The sequence below is a fragment of the Tuber melanosporum genome, assembly GCF_000151645.1.
Source record: "Tuber melanosporum whole genome shotgun sequence assembly, scaffold_35, strain Mel28".
NCBI classification, from domain to species: Eukaryota; Fungi; Ascomycota; class Pezizomycetes; order Pezizales; family Tuberaceae; genus Tuber; species Tuber melanosporum.
This window is the reverse complement of record NW_003299030.1, coordinates 518,706-538,865: the sequence shown is the minus strand read 5'-3', so window position 1 is coordinate 538,865 and position 20,160 is coordinate 518,706.

Here is a 20,160-nt window from a genome sequence, read left to right as displayed (position 1 = left end):
ATTTGGAGCACAGTGCCCGTAGAGTAGCACAGTGCACTGAGGCAGCAGGGGTGATGAATAGCTATAGCCATTTGAATCACTGTAGGCCAGCAGTGGGGACTTGAATTCGGAAGTGAGAGTAACCCTCTCTCTCACTGAGCAGCTTAACGGTAGCCGGAGCTCGCACACACGAAACAGCATCGGTGATAAATGTACGAGTATAGCAAGGAAGAAGTATCGGATTTTTCCCCCGATGATGAATACTCTATTATGCAATTTCCTCCCTAGAATTTCCAGTGCTTTTCTAGAACAACCTTAAAATTAAAATTATCCTCATGTCTAAGGTTGCCTGTTCCGACATCAAATATTTTACAACGGGCTACGAACCAGCGGTAAATTGGACCACAAGGCGAGGAAGGGGCTTGTTCGTGGAAGCACAATCACCCAACTCTTCTTCATCCGTCCTTAGTCAATGGTCACGACCAGTCCCTCATTCGAACAACTTATGGCCTCCCCCTCCAACCAACAACGGATGGCGAACGGACCAACCGACAGATCATAAATCGAACAATCCACTCTTCGGCGTGTGGGGTTCCTGCGGATTTTTATTTTTTCGGAAGGGTAAGACAGCCTGTTTTCCTCACTTATTGGCTACCAATCAGACGCCACGCCCGCCCATTTCAGTGAATGCTTTTTTACTGCAGGTTTTTCGTGCCTAGAATTTCAGCGAATGGTTCCAGAAGACCTCCACCAATAAATCGCTCAAAGGGGAGAGCTGCCGCCAGTGACAAAGAGGTGCACCACACACACAAAACGTTCTTGGGGTCTCAAAAGTTGGGAGAGGGAAGAAAGGAAGGATTCCGAAGGAATACGTCTTGAACCTTCCGCGCCGTGCTACCCTTCCGCCTGCTAACCATGGAAGCTTGGTCCGACGTCAGACTGGGGGAGAACGCCATGACTGCGTAAAGTGATTAATCGTAATTTTCGCCCCAGAGCTGTTGCCGGTTAACTTTACTGTGCGCTGAGTTAACCACGATTACTGTGCAGAAATCTCTCTACCTTACTCTTACGCCCCGAATTTCTCGGCTCAAATGCATTTCAGCATGTCCAGACGAGTATGAACCCGGATCGATACAGCATCACGGCTTGGATCTTGGAGCACTGTGCTACTACTGTATACCTATAACACTTTTTTATTGCAGGCAGAAACTCGTACATAAGTTACATCAATCACCCCTACAATACAAAGCCAATACACATCGCGTAAGGTAGCAGAGGATGCTATCAAGCATTCTATAGTGCCGTACTAGCACGGCGTTTCTCGCGAGTAGTGGAGAAAAGGCATACAGAATGATAAATTTGCTTGAGTACTGTACGAGTACGAGGCTGGTGTCAAAAATGATGAGCCCTGTAAGGGCTGAAACAGCCAGAATTCACGACCTTCCTTCCAACCACTGACCAAGAGAAGCAGTCCAAACCAAGACTTCACCAATATGTGAAGCAATTCCCTGGATTTTGCTTTCCAACCCTTTAGGACTCTGTGTCTAACTACCGTACGAGTACTGTAAATTGGCTGAGGAATTATTAAGAGAGATATGGCTGACGCATTGGCATTGGCCCAATTTCTGACGATTTTGCATGTGGAATTGTAAGGCTTGGCGCTGTTTTCAACTCAGACTCTGAGATACCGGTATCACATGTAAAAGTAGCCAGAAATTATTTAATGATCTGTGAGCACTTGAGGAGATGTTTGAAAGAATTCTTAACCATAGTCTAATATCGATTTTTCAATTTTTTTACAGCTTCAGAATGTATCGCACTGAAGGCGTGAAGTAGCATGGTTTGGGTTGCATGCCATTCTGCTCACCATTGTTGTCACCAGCCTCGTAGTCAAACTTTCATCGGGTTGAAAGAGAGGTGTTTGTTAGCCGCACGCAGGGGCTATGGTTGCACGTTAGGGCTAGAACCCGGCTCCCCATGCCAATCAGAACATCGGGGGGGGCAGGGGACATCTGTCGCGCCTGCCGATAGTTTAAACAGTGTTGGTCCGAGCTTGCGAACGCCTCCTCGCTAACCATCATAATATCTCGTCTACCGGTGACCGGGATACATCGCCAATGCTGCATGCGCAGGCATGTTCATTCAAGCCATATCCAAAGCCTTGGATTGTTGTGTGAAAGGGCTTCCAGTGGTTGCTCGAATGCCCCCCACTTACGCCAAGAGCTTCCGGATTGATGTTTTCTTCTGTTTTTGTATCATCGCCCTGATACGGTAGAGGTGGAGTGGTCTCTGGTCTGCTACTTTCAGGGGGGGCAATTGGTGGGCTTTATTAACGCCCCTCTTATATCTCTCTCCGGGTGCATTCGAAGGGGGGTCTGAATCCCCCATAGTCTAGATCCTCTCTCCAGAAGATCAATTCCCAAGCCATCCTCAAAATGCAAGGTAGCCGATACTACAACTAGGACTTTAAAGTCTGCTCCTCCTTTCAACATCAAACCACAACGGCACCGTATCTATGATGCACACCCCGAGCTTACTGTGAGCTCGTGCGTCATCTAGCGCCGGGAGCTCTCTTCCCCTCTTCCTCAACGGATCCTAGCAGGGCCAAACTACCCTAGCTGCCATTGCCTCGCGGGTTAAATCTACATCATATTTTTAGTTTACCAATCAGCCAGCTCACCGAGCATCAGAATGCAGTGGGCACCTGCATGCATGCACGCATGCATCCGGTGTTTGTTCTGAATGTGTTGATCTTGGTTGCTGTATGGAAGAGGAGGAATGGGGGTTGCATCTACGAAGGACCACGGTGTAGTGCATTGGTGTTGGCGGGTGGTGCTGGTGGGTGGTGGTGGTTGTGGTGCGGTATGATAGTGGATTAGTTGGCTGCGGGAAAGGGTTTGGGGTCTTTTAATAATATGGTGTTTGTGATTTCGGGGGTGGGGGTCTGCTCTTGGTGGGTGTGCGGGGTCTGACTGAGAACTTGGTATTTTTGCTACTGACTGCCGGAAGTCACTTTATTTTTGAAGCTCTTGGATTGGGGAGGCTTCTGGAGGGATATTCACGGGCAGTTTTTTTAAGTACCGGTATGCACAACAAGCGCTGTTGGTGCATATCTAACTTTCTCGTGGTATAGTATCATATCTTTGGAATTTAGTAAGATCGGATAGAGCTAGCCGTTTCCGATAATACCTTGTCGGGCCTCCTAGCCCTCACTTTCTTAGGCTTTAATTTTTCTTGCTCTTCATAACAAGCGTGTTGGTGGCGGGGCGCCCTCAGGTTCTCGCACTGTGGTTGCGGGATTCCGATAGATCGACTGCACATACTTGCATATGATACCGGGGAAGCGTGAGTTCGCGGTCTCGGAGGTGTAGAGGGGACCCCAAGGAGGTAATGGAAGGTTGTTTAGATAACTTATCACTCCACTACCAAGAGGCCTTTTGCTTGCGTGACTACGGTGATGGAGTATGATTACTGGTAGGCCAATGTGGTCGCTGTCGGAAAGCGATGCTGTGGATACTACGTTATCCGTTCGGCAGTGGTCGATTTGAGCATGCGGATGATGCTCTTGTTGATACCGGTACCGGTACTTTGCCTATCCAAGCTTCGGCCGGGGTGGCAGAAGTGATGTTTCTATCTATATAGTCTATAAGTAGATATGCCGGCTGGAGCCGGGGACGGTGTCATTGGTCAGTAGGGCCCGCTTTATCCCGGAGATGCCGGAGATCCCAGTAATAACTTGGTCGGATCACAAACCGGGTATTGATATTTTGAAATATCACAATTGGCTTTCGCTTCGGGGCTTGAACTTGGCTGCGGTGAATCCTATGAGCGGTATAGGAGATGTGTGGGGCATCTTGGAGAGTCGGTTTGAAATGGTGATTACCTTAAGGATAGGGAGCAATGCTAAATTTCACGTGCTGGGGCTTTATCCGTATCGTAAATGTGATGAATACAGTAACGGTCCCGGGGCGTTTAGTAAGACGGAGGGATCTCCTAGCTGATTTCCCCTCTTTTCAATGGGTGGCTTTGGCCGTAATCGGGTACTGGTTCCATGTTTGAGCTCAGTGGATCGAATACATTTGGCACCACTGACTCTCTGGCACATGTGCAAGTACTGTAATCCCCCAAGGGGCTTCAAGGCTCAAAACAAGTGGACTAATTTACAATGATTTTTAGCTCTAAATTTGCGGAATCGTGCCGGTAATTCATGTTCCGGGGGGAAATTTCTACCCTGAGGGGTTATGCTTGGTTTGAAAGCGGTTACTCGAGTAGGTTCCAAAGTTCTTCTGACCTTCCCTTGAAGGGAATGGTGCCCGGCGCCAAGAAATAGGTCCAAGTGATGTACCGAATATGTAGATCGCTTTCAGCGGAACCTTGCCAATCCTCAGAGAGCTCACCTCAGAACAAGAATTGCCGGCACCGACGCAAGCGATTACAGTAGCTGTTCCATGGAACTCGAGCATGTATGCGAATCATTTCTCTAAATGGGAATTGTATGGGGAAAACAGCATTAGTGTTGATTGGGTTCTACTGTGAAAAAAACGTGATATCATTCTCATACTCATACAGGTTCGTGATACTAAGTGCCAACACCCTCACCATCTATCCTCGCTTTGAAACCGTTTCTACACTTTCTTGCTAACCATACCGGTGGCGCTCTAGGCTATTCTATTTTTTGCAACGAAAAATTTACTTCCTTCTTCTACCCTCCTCACGGTTTGGTCCGCTTCAGCTGTTGCCCAGAGCTTCTCTAACTTTCAATCTTAGCATATAGTTGTCTCATGTTACGTGGACAGCAAACTTCTCCCATTTCTTCCACTACACTCCGAATACCGGCGAAACTCCTGAGAATATCCGTGCTCATCGCTCTGTTTCCTGTATCTCTATCTGCTTCCCTCGGATTAAGCTCCCACAGGAGCGAGCCGCTCGAAGCTTGTCTAGTCGACCCCGATCTAGAAATGGAGGACCAAACATTGGCCCCAAGAGCGACTCCTACGGGCGCAGATGCTTGCTTGAGGTGGAGTCACCAATCGGCACTGGTAAAGGATACAATTTACATCTACGGTGGCCAGGCGAGAGGGAGTTCGGATCAGAACAGTGATACTTGGAGTAGGCTATTTCGTCCGAGGTTGTGTCTATAGGGCAATGCTGATCTTCATAGATAACAATTTCTTGAGTCTCTCATTGACAAACGATTGGGACGCGGGATCGCCGCCTTTGAGGACGTTGCCTCAGCCAAAGGGACCACCTGCTGTTGCGAATGGGTGAGTACGGGTTTGCCCATGTTCACGAAAAACTACTGACTAATAACGTAGGTATCTGTGGCACAATAACGACAATCTTTACCTCTATGGTGGCCTTTTCTCTGACAAGCCTGTTACTAAGCCAACGGCATTCTCAATCTGGAGGTACGATGTAGCTGCTGGAGAATGGTCTGACATTACATCGAGGACCTCTGTCTCTAGTGATTCCGGAAGTAAGCAAATCGAAAGAGCGGCGGAAGGAGCGGGAATTAGCGTTCCCCAACAGAGCAAGGGGTACTACTTTGGTGGTCACCTCGATGCTTACACAACTGAGGGATGGAGCCTCCAGACTCCTAGGGTATACTTGAAGAGTTTATTAGAGTTTGACATGGAGAAAAATGTTTTCCGGAATATCACCGAACATGGTTTAGAGAAAGCAGGTGTTCCCGAGAGGGCCGATGGCGTGCTGTTGTTCGTGAGTTACTCCGAAATTTGCGGTTTTTGGTCTTTGGTTGATTTAGCCCCTGTTAGGTTCCTTGGGGTGAGGAGGGTATACTGGTTGCTCTTGGAGGTGGTACCAATGATACCTTCTCCCAACTTAATATTGTCGATGTTTATGACATCTCTAAATCCCAATGGACAAAGCAAGCCACCGATGGACCGACACCAAAGTACAGGGTTAACCCCTGTGCTGCCGTTGCCTCTGCCGCCGATGGGAGCTCACATAATATCTATTTCTTCGGGGGTCAAAATCTAGTACCCTTTGCAGAGCAAAAGCAATATGATGATTCTTGGGTCCTCACCATCCCGTCCTTTACGTGGATTCAAGTAAACACAAGTGGGCAGAATGTACCTCCCGCCAGAGCGGGCCACTCATGCGAAATGTATGGAGAAAGCATGATCGTTATCGGAGGATACGTGGGCCAAGAACTTTCTTGCGATAGCCCTGGGATATATGTTTTCAATGCCTCAAGCGCCTCATGGACGAAGGGGTTTGTTGCGTCAAAAGCCAAATCCAACGCGGCATTAGCAGGGCCAGTAGGGTACAAAGTTCCACAAGTTGTAATTGATATTGTTGGTGGCGATGCATATGGCGGTGCGAGGGTAACTAAGCCGGCTCGTGCTCCAGACGAGAATTCGCCAGTTGCTTCCGGAAAACCTGGTGACTATAAATATACTACCATTTCTCCACACCCGACAGGAACGGTCGCTACAATTACGAATAAAGATGGCTCGGTGACCACCTCTACCTCCGTTAGTGGATCCTGGGGGGGTAGTGGTAACGGCGCTGTATCTTCTCCAAAGGTCGGAGCAATTGTGGGAGGGATAGTTGGTGGGATTGTATGTCTTGTCATTATTGTTCTGCTATGCGCATATATATGGTACCGTAGGAAGATACGAGAACTCCGTGAGGCCAGCGCGAAACTCGCCGAGAGTACCGGGCACTCGAGACGGTTGAGTGAGAGCGGTCTCAGAGAGAATAGCCGCATCCTCGGTGGTGTGGGGGGTAGTGAGAGTCCGGTGGATCTTCTCTACGAAGAACCGTCATTCTGGGGTGTTTTATTGAGTCCTAAGAGAAGTCTTAGGGTCGTCAACCATTGAAGAGAAGTTCTTTCCTCACCTGCTGCTCCTGTCTGCTATTTTTCTCTTCCCCTTGTAAGATATGGGAGAATGGGTGCAAAAGCCTGGATTAGCTTAATTGGGTTGGTTTGGGTTGGAATTGATGCTTTTCGGTCTAGGGTTTCCCCTTTTCTTCAAATTTCTTTTAATGATCTTTCTTTCCGTGCGTTCTGATACCGGGTTTTATTAGCGCTATCTTTCGTGCTTTCTCTTTCTTCCTTGTTTCACCTTGTTGTATTATATGATCTCGGGAAGCTAGGGTAATGATATGCTTGATCTGGTAATGATGTTCACGAATCGGCCGCATGGCACTAGAGAAGGGGATGTTCAGGAACAGATTAGTTAAGTCAAGGCTAGAGGTAGAAGAGAGAATAGTAAAGGCCGGTCCTGAAGAGATGGTCGTCATAGTTTAGGAGAATACCATGTCCTCAACCTCGGGGTGGAAATAATGTGATGCCAAATGCGATGGTAAGTCAGAGCTCCCAAGATGCGATGTCTCAGCTCTATTGTCCACAAAATGTCACTCATAAATCTCCCTCGGTGCCGGAACAGATCGACGCGATAAGCCAAAAAACAGATGATAATTACGGGCAAGGTTTCGAATCATATGTTTTTGGGAAGATAGCGGGTTTACTGGAAAAGTTGAACCTCGCGCTAAGATGTCAAAAATTCCTTCTCTTGGATAGGAAGACGAAACCACTGCCAAAACACCCCTAACCTCAGCTCCAGGCAAAGGATGATATCCGAAAGGCGAGTACAGGAAGAATGCGTAGAATCGGGGAGGATTTTCTCTTAATTATCAAACTGGCAATAAAGCGTCAGATCCAACTCTGTATCACCAGGACCAACCTTTTCAGGTCTCTCTCAACTTTGACGCAATTGCAAGTTTTACTTCCCCCGCGTCCCGCCCTTCCAACGCAGAGAGTGGTCTGGAGGCTTTCCCCAGTTAATGCGGTATATACTAGTTTCGCATTGATGGAGATAGTGAGTGGCCTAGTGTGGCGGAAAGTCAGCTACTTTTTGTTGCTTGCAACTAGAGTTTGTTCCTCTGAGGATTCTTGATAACCTAAATTGAACTTTGTGAGGCTATGAAAAGTGTATCGTACCTTGTAGCTCCCTGGGTGTAGCTTGCCCTGCGTCGTGCCGTAAGCGCTTGAATAATTAGACTGTGCAATAGTCGAAAAAATAATTTCCTTTTCTGGAAGGGGGTAAAAGACGCAGTGAGCACCTTTCCCCTCCCCTTTTAGGATGGAAAAGGATTGAACTTCTTGACTCTATCGAGAGGAGAAAGCCCGAGGACGAAGAACGCCGTTCGATTGTTCGATTGTTTCTTTACAGCGTCCACCCATGTGACACTGGATTCTCACCAATTTATCATTAGTGATCTCGGTGTGCTATGGTTGGCTTTGCTGTAGGGTCTATGAGGGAAGTTATGATACTCTACACTGCAATTGGATCTAGGGTTTCAAGTTTCAAGTTTCGCGAGTGATAGGTTATGATTAGAGAGACCTTTGTCATTGAATTTCCAGCAGACAATGAGCAATATTAGATATTCAATTACAGACAGGTTTACGGTTTCGGGAGGTGTCTGGGCTGGTCCAGCTTCGCGGAACTAGAGGGCAATCTAGGAAACCTAGGATCTGTTGTATCATAACTGAATTTTTATAAACCTCCTAGGGACATTTGTCCGCTTTTTGTTACTGGTGTCCAAATTGGCTCCTATCTTGTCTATGATTGATATAACTGGCGCCAAGACCACCTTAGCATAGTAAAAAAAAAATTCAGTTATTTGCTAGGATACCTCTCGGTAGCGCTCGATTTGTCTGTATACCCTTACAAAAAATAGTTTGCTAGAATTCCCCCATGCCCATGGCATGTTCCGGTAGCAAATATACTCAATACTATAGTTCCAAGGTAGCCTCTTAAGATCTACTACACGATCAATTATTTTCAGAGGAAACGATAAATATTTTACACCAGTATACAAAGACAAGAGCTAAATATCGGATTGTTGACATGTCTGAGCATAATGGCCAACTTTACCATAGGCAGAACATCGAGGAGGTGCTTGACTAGCCATTTCTCTTCTAAGTACTAGGATATACGATGGATGGTCTCCTACTCTTCTTTTTTTGGCTGGTCTTCCACGAGATACTCGTATAACAGGTAGCTCCAGTACCAAGGATAAGTTATTCTGAATACCATCTGAGCCCTCCATAATTGACTCTTGTATAGTACCAGATTGGCCCAAATCTGCATCCACTAAAAGTTCTAAATTGATATTCAAGTCTGGTCCTATAACCTCAACCTGGTTGAAGGTGTAATCAACTTGTGATACTGAAAGTTGCTCCATATTGATAATGGGTAAGTTGACTAAATAGGCTTCCTTATAAGTTTCAATCCAACAATACCTTAGCATGTAGTTAATAGGTGCCTTTTGGAGAAAGTAGATAACAGCGATAGCATGAGCGCATGGAATATCAGTATCAAAGAACTCATGGCAGGTGTATTTTCGTGACTTCAAATTAACTGTATACTCTCAACCATCATTGATAGGCCTTATTACCGGGACATTATCAGGGCCAGAAATTCTAATAGTATACTGCCCAGTGAACTTAAGACTCTTCTTCAATCTCTCCATTCCAAAGTTTGTTAAGGGAGAGCCTCCAGGCTGTAACCAAGCTTCTGCCTTTTCATAATTCTGATAGTGGCGATCCATTTCCTTATGTTAAATTCCATCTAACATTTTGAGAACTGGTTGCTCACGCTCTTCTAAGTAGATTGAATTCACACATTCAACAATATGGGAAGTATCATGTGTATACTGTTGGTCAGGAAAGTGGGCAGAAGAAAAAAGTTCGAATTAAATTTCTTTGATATATGAGGCCGCTTTCGGTTTTAAGTTAGTTAAAGTATCCAGATATTCGTAAAGTTGAGCTATATTTGCTGATTATGCAAGCTTCTAAAGTAGATCCTTGGTGCTGACCCCAAAATCCTTTTTCACATTCTTGCTAATATGCTAATAATAATATGCTCTAATGGCATTATTGAGAATGTGATCAGCTGCTATTAATCCTTTGTCCTGGTCGCTTATAAATGTTGTATTAGGCTGATTAATTTCAGGTATTGCACTATTATACAATATACTTGTTAAATTTTGCTCTGCTTATTTTCAACACAAAAGTAGGTGGATATCAATAGTGTTCAAGTTTATAGTACCAGACAAGATTGTAGAAGAAGTACTTCCATCCATCTTGATTTTCACTTTTTACCAATACCCATGCAAGCAAGATAACATAGTTATCTCCATCTATTCCAACAGCAAAAAGTAGAATTTGATGAAACTTTGACTTAGTAAATGTACCATTAGCGGCAATGAATTTTGGTGATCTTTGAAAGAGATGACGTCTGGCTGAAGGGCAAATAAATAAGCGTTGAAAATGCCTACTTTCCTGGCAGGCACTGATATGAAAGTGGCCTGCTTTGTCAATCTCACCAAACTTCTGAATGTATAATGATAATTGTCGAAATTGTGCTCTCTCTTTACCAATATCCTGACCATTCAAAAACTGGAGTACCTTATGCGAGGCAGCATAATTAATGTTGGCATTATGATATAGCTGCATAGCTTGTTGGATATCTTTAGGCTTTGTTGTTCTTGTAATTGTAAGAATATTTGGAACAGCCTCTCGGAGGTAAATGAACTGACTGGCGGAGTCATGAGGTACTGGTGTTACTTCTAAACAGGTAGTATAGATTAGATTTAAAACTGTTATAAGAACTCATTCTTCTCCTTTATCCCTGGTGGCCTGAACATCGAAAGGGCAGTCAGCTGCTAGATGACATTTTGCAACACATCTTGTACTGTCTGATTTCTTGATTTTTACAGTAAAGTTATCTGAAACTCCCCATTGATAAAGTTGTGCTTTATAATCAGAGAAGGGTTCAAAGGATAGATTTAGTGATAATGCCATCAAGTGGCTTTGGGAAAAGAAATAAAGGCCATGATTGGGAGTTGAATGGTAACTTGAAGGCAAATTGGTCATAAGAGCCAGAGATAAAATAATATAACTTTGTTTAAGATGTTTCTTACTTTTTACAATCAAAAGATAGAATAGGGTCTACACTGTCTTTTTTTTTCTCATATCTCTACCCAGGTATATAGAGGGGTATTCTAGCAAACTATTTTTTGTGAGGATATGCAGACAAATTCAGCGCTACCGAGGGGTATTCTAGTAAATAACCAAAAAACATTTAATATGACTATCATACTAGTACTGGTGAGGTAAATGTAAAGTTTCTATTTAAATATGCTATTGAACTTAAATTACTTTAGAATAAGTCCCTGTTTCAACCATATTTTTCCTCTTTCATCTTTTTTTTTTTAAGGAGGGGGGAGGGCTACTTTTTTCTTGTTTTCTCTCTAAATAATTAAACTTGAAATTTATGAGTAGTACTATGTGCTATGGAAAGAAATAGATTCTGGAGTTTGACCATGATATTATGCCTTAGTATATTTTTTGTCTTCAATATTTCTTGAGCAGAGGAGGTATCATACTGTATTGTTCTCAAGTTGGCAGAATTAATTATCAATATTCAATATTATAGATATATGAGAACTACTTAATTGTTAAAGTAATATGAGATGAAGAGAAATGCCAGTATGGTATTTATTGCAGATTGCTGGCTTAATAACTATAATACTAATACGGGGTAAGTGAAAGCCTCCTACAAGTACAATCCTAGAAATTAATATTTATTTTTTACATTTTCTGGATACATTCTTATTTTCTATTTAATTGGGTATGAGAAAGTTCTTATAGAAAGTAAAAAAAACAAACTTATTTGTCCTAATTACTTGTATGTCAGCTCAGGCTGTCCTGAGCACCAGGACTATTATTTTCGTGTCAGTAATTTAGAGTATCCCAAGTGGTCGTGTGACTGCGATACAGTACAGTCATGTCTGAAAAGTCTACATACACCTACTTGTCAACACTGCAACCAAAGATTACCTCAACATCACCTAATATCATGGCACTACCACACTCCCAAACCCTCAGAGAAGACCAGAAAAGGCAAATCTATGCTCTCTATAAACATACTGATATGGCGTATGGTAAAATTTCAAAGCTTATGAACCTCTCCAAGTCAACTGTTTCAACAGTGGTCAAAAATGCGAAATCCAGAGATGGAAACACCCATGATGCCCCCAGATCTGGCAGACCAACCAAGATTACTGATGCCAAAAGGCAAGTAATTCTTGATATTATTGATGCTGAGCCTTATTTAGCCCTAAGAGATATTACTCAAAAATCTAATATTGGACTTGGCAAAGATACTGTTAGCAAGATATCCAAAGAAGCTGGATTTAAGCTCAGGATACCTAGGAAAAAGCCTTTTTGGAGAAAAGGACAGAAGGAGAAGAGAAAAAAGTTTGGTAGAGTGAGGAGGAACTGGACAAGAGCTTGAAAATGGGTGGTTTTTGTGGATGAAGCAACAATTGAATATAATCTAAATCCAGTGGGAAGAAAGGTTAGACTTAAACCAGGTGAAGAGTTGGAAGAAAAGAACTTAAAGCCTAGCTTTAAGTCAGAGCGCACCAATATAGGTGTATATGCTGCAATGATGTATGGAGGGAGGACTGAGCTTATTCTTATAAGGGATAAGACTGAGGAGGAAAGGACCAATAAAAGAGACAGACTTGGTCTCAATTCCTACCAATATGTAACTGAGATTCACCAACACTACCTCATCTGCTTCATAGAAGCCATAGACAGAGCTCCTCAAACCATCTATATGGCTGCTGATAATGTATTATAGTATAATGGAGCAGAAAATAAAAAATTGCAAGAGAACTGTGGATAATAAAGATTCGCTTGGCCTCCCAACTCATCAGATCTCAATCCTATTGGGAATGCCTGGGCAATTCTCAAAAGAGCCCTCAGAAAGCGATTCTCTAAGGTTGAGAGAAGGCCTCATAGTGCTGCTGAATTATTTCAGGCAGCAAAGAAAGAGTTGGACCTCATTTTCCAGGGGACATTTGATGGATGGATTCAGAGGATGCCTGAGAGACTTTAGGCTGTATTAGATGCAAATAGAAGCCATACAAAATGGTAGCATTGGGAAGCTGTTTTTTTCTATTTCTACTATTATCTATTTTAAAATTGTACTCATATTTTTTTTTTGTTGTGGTCAATATCATTATTTGTAGTGGTAGTACTGTTACTATGAGGGGTACGTAGACTTTTCAGACATGACTGTACCTGTACTAATGTGGCTGAGTTGAAGTTGGACACCTAAAGAGAGTAGTGATCACCGGACCAATAGCCAATGCATGCCAGGCAACACAATTGATAATCATGTACAATATAAAAAGAAGAATGTTTCTCAATACAATTTGCCTCACTTCCATATACCTCAGTATCTCCCCCAATACCCCCAAACCTAACCATTAAAGTTATTATTTCCAGCATGAAGAATAACTCTTCGAAGCTTCTCATGAAATGCCCAGCATTCCCGATCAATCAGAGCCTGAGGAAGGGCTTCCTAAGTTCCTACAAGTGCATTTTTCGCACCCTCTACTGCTGCCCTACCTCCACCTATAAACTTCTATGTTGATACCTTGTCTTTTTCGTAGTCCCAAATTTATTCAATCTGATTTAAATCCAGAGATTTAGAAGGCCAGTCGAGAGTTACGATACCCTGAGTTTGTCTATCCTCTTTGTCAATTATCCGTGTGGTTTGGTGATATAGCGCATTATCCTCTACAAGATAGAGGTGTGGAACTTGTAATTTTTCTTTTATCGATTTCATCCACAGATAGAGTTTAGGACGTAGAACTCTTTCGCAATATGAGAAGCAATTGATGCCTCCCTTGCTCGTAAACCTAAGTTCCTTCTCTTTAAATATTTGTTCAACTTTTCGCTTCCTCCTCTTGTTTCTTCCCATTCGTTCTTCCATGTAATTTATTACCTCAATATCTTGATTAATATCAAGTACCATTTGGTGCTGCCAGGTTTCCTCTATTAGAGCTTGTTGGCAATTAAACTCCTGTTCTTAGTGATTTCTCTGATTTTCATCGTCCACAAGCTGCTGATATCATTGTTGATCCTCAATTGTATCTTGTTCCCAAACATGGTATGGACCCTTTGTACCCAAAAATGATTGCTCCCCAAAACATAACTTGGATCGGTTGTTTTTTGTGGTCTTTATCATGAACAGCGTACTCTTTACTATTGATACCGCAGTAGCGTGATATATTCAATTGATGTCGTGGTTTGCTGAATTCTACCTACATTTTATCGGTAAATACAACAGTATTGACTGCAATTTGTAGGGCTATATGGGCGAACGCAAGACAAGCTTCAATATGGCTCTCAGAGAGACTGGGTTTGTGTGCTGGCTTGTGGTGGAAAATATTGTGCTGTTGGTGGAAAACCTTCTCTAAGGTTGAGTTTGCGGCAACAATTCCTAACTCGCTTACTATTTCTGGAAAGGTCTTTAATCAGTGCTCTTCATCCTTTTGACTGAGATCATGTAGAGCAGCTGATTCCTTACTCCTGTTTGGAAATCTTTCTGAATTCCTGCCTCCAGGTTCACTATCTAAGCAAGCAAGTACATTATCAAAATCCTCTGAGTTTGAAGACCGAGCCTGAAAAGCTATTGAATTAGCTAAATAGTACTTTATACTCTTCTTTAATTTAGATTAAATAACCATACTTTTGCTCGTTTGATAATGCTCTCTACTGTGGACTTGCTGATTCCCAATTCACATTCAATTTTCCGATAGGACATATGTGCGTACCAGTAGAGCAACAAGATTGCTGCTCTTTTGAGTAGTGGTACTTGTGGTGCTGTTCCTGGACCATGTGCAGGCATAGTAGATGATAGGTCAATCGTGAAAGAGATGAAAATTAGGTATTAAAGAGTACTCTTCGTCCTTGAGTTCAATCAATTGTTGTGTGGCGATGAGTTTCATGTCTTGTACACTTATTTTCTACGGTATATTGGATCACATCTCCTATGTTGCCACCCTGGTTCAGCTCATTTATTGGCTCGGTGATCACTACTCTATGTGGGTGTCCAACTTCAACTCGGCCGCGCGAGTATATGACTTATCAGTTTCGTAGGAGAAAATTGGTAGAATGTGGGTGTGGGTGACATGGCTCGCTTAATTGCTGCTTGATACAGCATGTTCTCCAAGGATAATGCCCGACACTAGCAATGAAGGCTGAAAGTGCACTTCCAAATAGCTTTCCACGCTATAAGTACCAGCCTTCCCCCATCCTTCAGAGTGAATGGCCAACCGCCGCAACAACTGCCCTCCATGAGCTTTGCAAAACTCCCCAACGAAATCCTCCTACAAATCTCCACCTTCCTCCACCTGCCCGACATAAACTCCCTAATGAGGGCAAACCGCCACCTGTCAGACCTCCTCTCCCCGTTCCTCATCGCCGCCGTCTGTCAAAAGCGTAGCTTTAAGTACGGGCGTCGGGCGCTGTACTTCTTGGCGGGGCGCGAAGATAAGGCTTCAGTGCACAGGCTCCTGGACGGCGGAGTCGCGGACTTTGCCGGCCCGGAACTATTCCACGATACCGTGGCGACCCAGCCCTCAACAGTGGTGAAAACACTCATGGAGTGTGGGGTGCACCCAGAGTCTAGGGATAGTAGGGGGCAGACCTTACTGGCGGTCGCGGCGAGCCGGGGACGGGTGGAGACCGTGCGGTTGCTGCTGGCGCGAGAGCATCTCGACGTGGATTGCCGGGATCATAGGAATGAGACGCCGCTGTTCCACGCCGCCAGGCAAGGGCATGTGAGGGTTGTTTCGCTTCTGGTCGCGGATGGGAGGGTTGATATCAATTCGCGGAACGTCGACTTCTCCTCCCCCTTGCACTCGGCCGTGTATTGGGGGGAAGTGGCGGTTGTTCGGGTGCTGTTGGATAACCCTAGAGTTAACGTCAACTCGGTGAATTACCTCGGACAGACACCGTTGCACCTCGCTCAGCAGAAGGGTGTGTTGGCGGTGTTACTGACTGATAAGAGGGTCGACGTCAATCGCGCCGAACTGCATGGCCATACGCCACTGCATATAGCCGCTGGGGAAGGGAGGGCGAGGGTTGTAGAGTCGCTGCTCGGACGGGAGGATATCAATCTTGACATGGAGGATGGTGGGGGTGGGTCTGTTAGGACGCTGTCTCAGGCTGGTGCTTATAGCCCAGAGATTGCGCACGCGATATCCAGGAAATTGTCAGATTTATAGGATAAACATGGGCGGAGTGAGGAGGAGAATGTCTATATTGATGTGGGGTCAGTGCGGGACTGTGGGGGTGTGTCATATGATAGTAAGGATGGGGGGATAAAAGACGAGGTGTTTTAATGAGGGATATTGCATGGCTGTTGGCATGGTGAGGGGCTGGGTGGTAGGGAGTTGAAGGATAGAAGGCTCTTAATGGGTAATGTTGTGGGTCTCTTGGATCTTGTACCTGCATGCGTTCGGCCGAACGAGAAGGTCCCGGAATTGGTACCACAATAATGCCGAACGCCGCAAGCATAGGTCTGCCCACGATTGGAAATACAGTTATTTAATTTGCGTGGTACAATGAGAGATAGAGTAGGAGTGTATCGTACAAAAAAAAAGCAAGGACGACCTGTTTAATCTGTTCTGGATTTCTCCCCGTAAATATCTGTGAGTGACATTGTGATCGCGGACATCATACCATAATATCGTTAGGATGAGGCACGGGTTTAAACTCACAAGATAGTTGGCACACATGGTAAATTGGGATTTAGGGGAAAAGGAGGCCCCTTCTGCCTCAAATATAAGGAGTGGTGGAACAAGCTGGTATGAAAACCTACATATAATGATAATACCCCCGGTGAGATTATCGTGCGCAGCGGGGGTAAACGGTAAACTTCAATGATATTGATCTGAGGAAAAACGATGCCTTGCTCAACTCTCACCACATCGGTGGAAAAGGCAAATCTCAATAGAAAGCACAAAGGAAATTCTCCTCGTCGCCACATGAGCCTCTCCCTTTCCGAAACTTTCCACCAAAACCAAGGATGAAACTATTCTCTGCAATCCCCCATATGGAAACAACCAGCCAACCATCTCCATCAACCAGAAACCTCTATCCTATGATTCCTGCATTCCATCCGTTTCCTGCTTCCTTACTACTGTCGTTCCTTCTCTACGAATAACTTCTATCAAGGTCTTCGGTGGTCTTCTATCACATGCATAGTCCCATTTCCACCTGTCGGACTTCCTGCTTCAACAAATAGAATGTGCAAAGCGTCCAGGTGCCGTCATTCCACCACTACTATGGCGTATCATGAGTATTGCACTCCAAGAATTTAGCCCCCCGCAGCGGAACCCTGCGGTCCTACCAAGCCGAATTACACATTGTCCGGAATGACTACAGAAGTGCTCCTTGGATCAGCTCCTTCTCAGGTCCTGGGAAATCGAATTTGATGATATACCGGTATTTCCCCAAAAAACACAACTAACAAAACTGGGGGATTTGAAGCCAAGCGTAGGTCTTGGCCAGTGTTTATCCTTAGTGATTTCAGGTTTTAATCTCTTTGAGATCGGTAACTATGTCGAGGTATGAAGGCTTAGAAAAATTGTTTCTGTGTATGGTACTGTTACTAGCTGTTTTCCAAAGAGCGGTAGAATCCACTGTACTGTATCATAATCGGGGGTATGTTTAGTCGGGAGACACCTATAGATGGGAAAGAGGTTTTTACAAGCAAATGTGTATGATATCTTGGCGTTTTTTTGTACTCAGGTGTAAGGGTATTTGCGGCACAGTGGTATAAGCACCCTAGCCTTTTTCCACTGGATTGTGGGGCACGGGGGCGGAACGTAAGAACCAAATGAAATCTCAGACACAACATCTTACCCACAATCAATGCGATAGGTTTTCAAACAGGAAAAATCAAAGTTTACTGGTAGACAAATCTTCACTTTTTTCTCTCTTGTCTTTATACTAAAATTAGCAACAACCCAAAGCTCAGATGGATCTTCACTATTATTGATCTTGTTCTTTTATCTTGACTGTGACTGATCATGAAGCAAAAAGGTATACAAGATCAGAATCTGGAAGTTGTTTGGCACTGAAAAACCATACTGGTATGTGATAAATGCATTAAGGCGATTACCTTATGGGATGAGGCAGGATAGAGCTGGATAAGGGTTGGGTATTATTTTTAATATATTGTGCGAGTTTGAGTCTAAGTCTAAGTATGAGTGTAAGTCTGACCCTGAAAAGAAGAAGGATGCTAACAGATATGAGAAGATCTATCAACAGGCACAAGTATCTGATAGCCTAACAAATTGTAAATGTACCAGCTGGCTTTCAATATTTGATGAGTCAGAAAGAGCTAGATTAGAAACCTTTGTAACATGAGATGCAAGGACATGTTGATTGAGTTAGGATACAATACCATAGAAACTTGAATAAATGGACTATATGCCATGAAGTCAAATTAATGTGAATCATACTAAGCCTATTCATCACCTAAGATGCAATATCAGTCTCAGAATTTCATGGCAACTATTCAAAATAGATTTCAGCTTCATCTATTTTCTCATCCAACTCTACAGGATCATTTTCACCATTTACAACACCCCTCCTTTCCCAACTTCTTAACCCTTCGGTAAGAAAACTGGTTTCTATTCTCTTTATTGAAATCTCTTGATCTGCTGACCCATCTATAGGAAGTGAAAGGCTAATTACTCAGAAAGCTTTCTTCACTACTTCTACCTTCTCCTCTGAGAACTATTGCGATGCCTCCCCCATGGCCTAAGTTACTGCTATTCACTACCGCCCAACTTTGCTTCCTAGTAACCTACTCTCTCCTCTTACTATTTCTTTCTCCTCTTGTTCAATTGCATCTAGCTTCATTTATAATGATTTCTAAATAGATACAAAAGTTAGTATATACTTTCTGAGTTTTCTGGACCTACTACTACATAAGCTGGTAAGAACTGACTAATACTAGTAGATTCAAATAGAATTTTCATACATGTTTTGTCTTGAAATCACTAGAAAATGCTATGGGCATGGGGTTGCCTCCTTAGGCTGGGCTGCAGCAAGTCATGACTCTTATTTTGACACGATTGTAGGTTTCACCTCAGTTACTTCTTATTTTAAGTAAAAAAACAGTGTTGGGAACCAGCTCTTGCTATCATATGTGAAATGATAATGGTAAGTTGTAACGATCCCTCCTTGGATAGTTAGTTCTTGGCGATGGGGAACAATACTTCTCTTTTTTTTGTTTCTTTCCTTAGTCTTACGATAGTACTAAGCCTCTGCCTACGTTACTGATAGAACAAGACCTTTGTCTTTTATCGGGAACACCTATTGTAAGCTTTCTCTAACTCTTCTTCATGAAGGACTTTCCTTGGCGTAACGCTAACATTGCAATAAAGATAAAGATCGTAAAGGTGTTTTATATTCGTTAAAGTAATAAGTAGGAAAAGTACTTAGAACAAAGCGTGAAGAACCTATCCCCCTTGGCTGCCTCGGCCTCCTTATATAGTGTTCTTCCCACCTGTAGTCATGTGACCCAAAGTGGTCACATGTGCAAAACCAAATCATAACAAACTAGTCATGTGACCAAAGTGGTCACATGCTCAAAACCCATGACCTCATAGCGAGGTCATGTGCAAAAACTCATAAACCAATTATAACACAATAAACAAGTCATATGACTTGACTGAGTCATATGCGTGAAACCCATGACCTCATAATAAGGTCATGTGTGAAACATAAATCATATGCACAAGGCTTACCTGCAAGGCACACTCGCAAGGCATACTCGTCAGGCGCACGTCCCATGACTCATATTTGAGCCATGTGCGAAAGCATCACAAATCCCACAGATAACAAATCATATGACTCGAATGAGTCATATATGTGAAACAATAACATACCTGTGACTCATAACTATGTGTCATGTGAAAACCCTTTCTTCACTAAGCCACATTCGTGACATAAGTGCACCTACCAAGCTCCTACTCCAAAGATTGTGATCAGGAATTTTACTAACCTTTAAAATAACTTTAAAAGGTTTGTTTATTGAAACATCTAGAGGTTGCACAAGCCCAGTACAACCTTCGAGAATAATGCTTGGAGTAATATCATTGGCCTTCATGGTATCTAGTACCTAGTCTGTTTTGTGGTCACAAAATAAGTCAAGAGCTAAGTAGGTCAGTTTATCTCCCAGCACAGGTAGCAATTGCTTGTTGAGCCACTCTACCATATTCTGACTGTTCGCGTAAGCCGTGGAATTAAGCTTAACGATTACTCTCTGA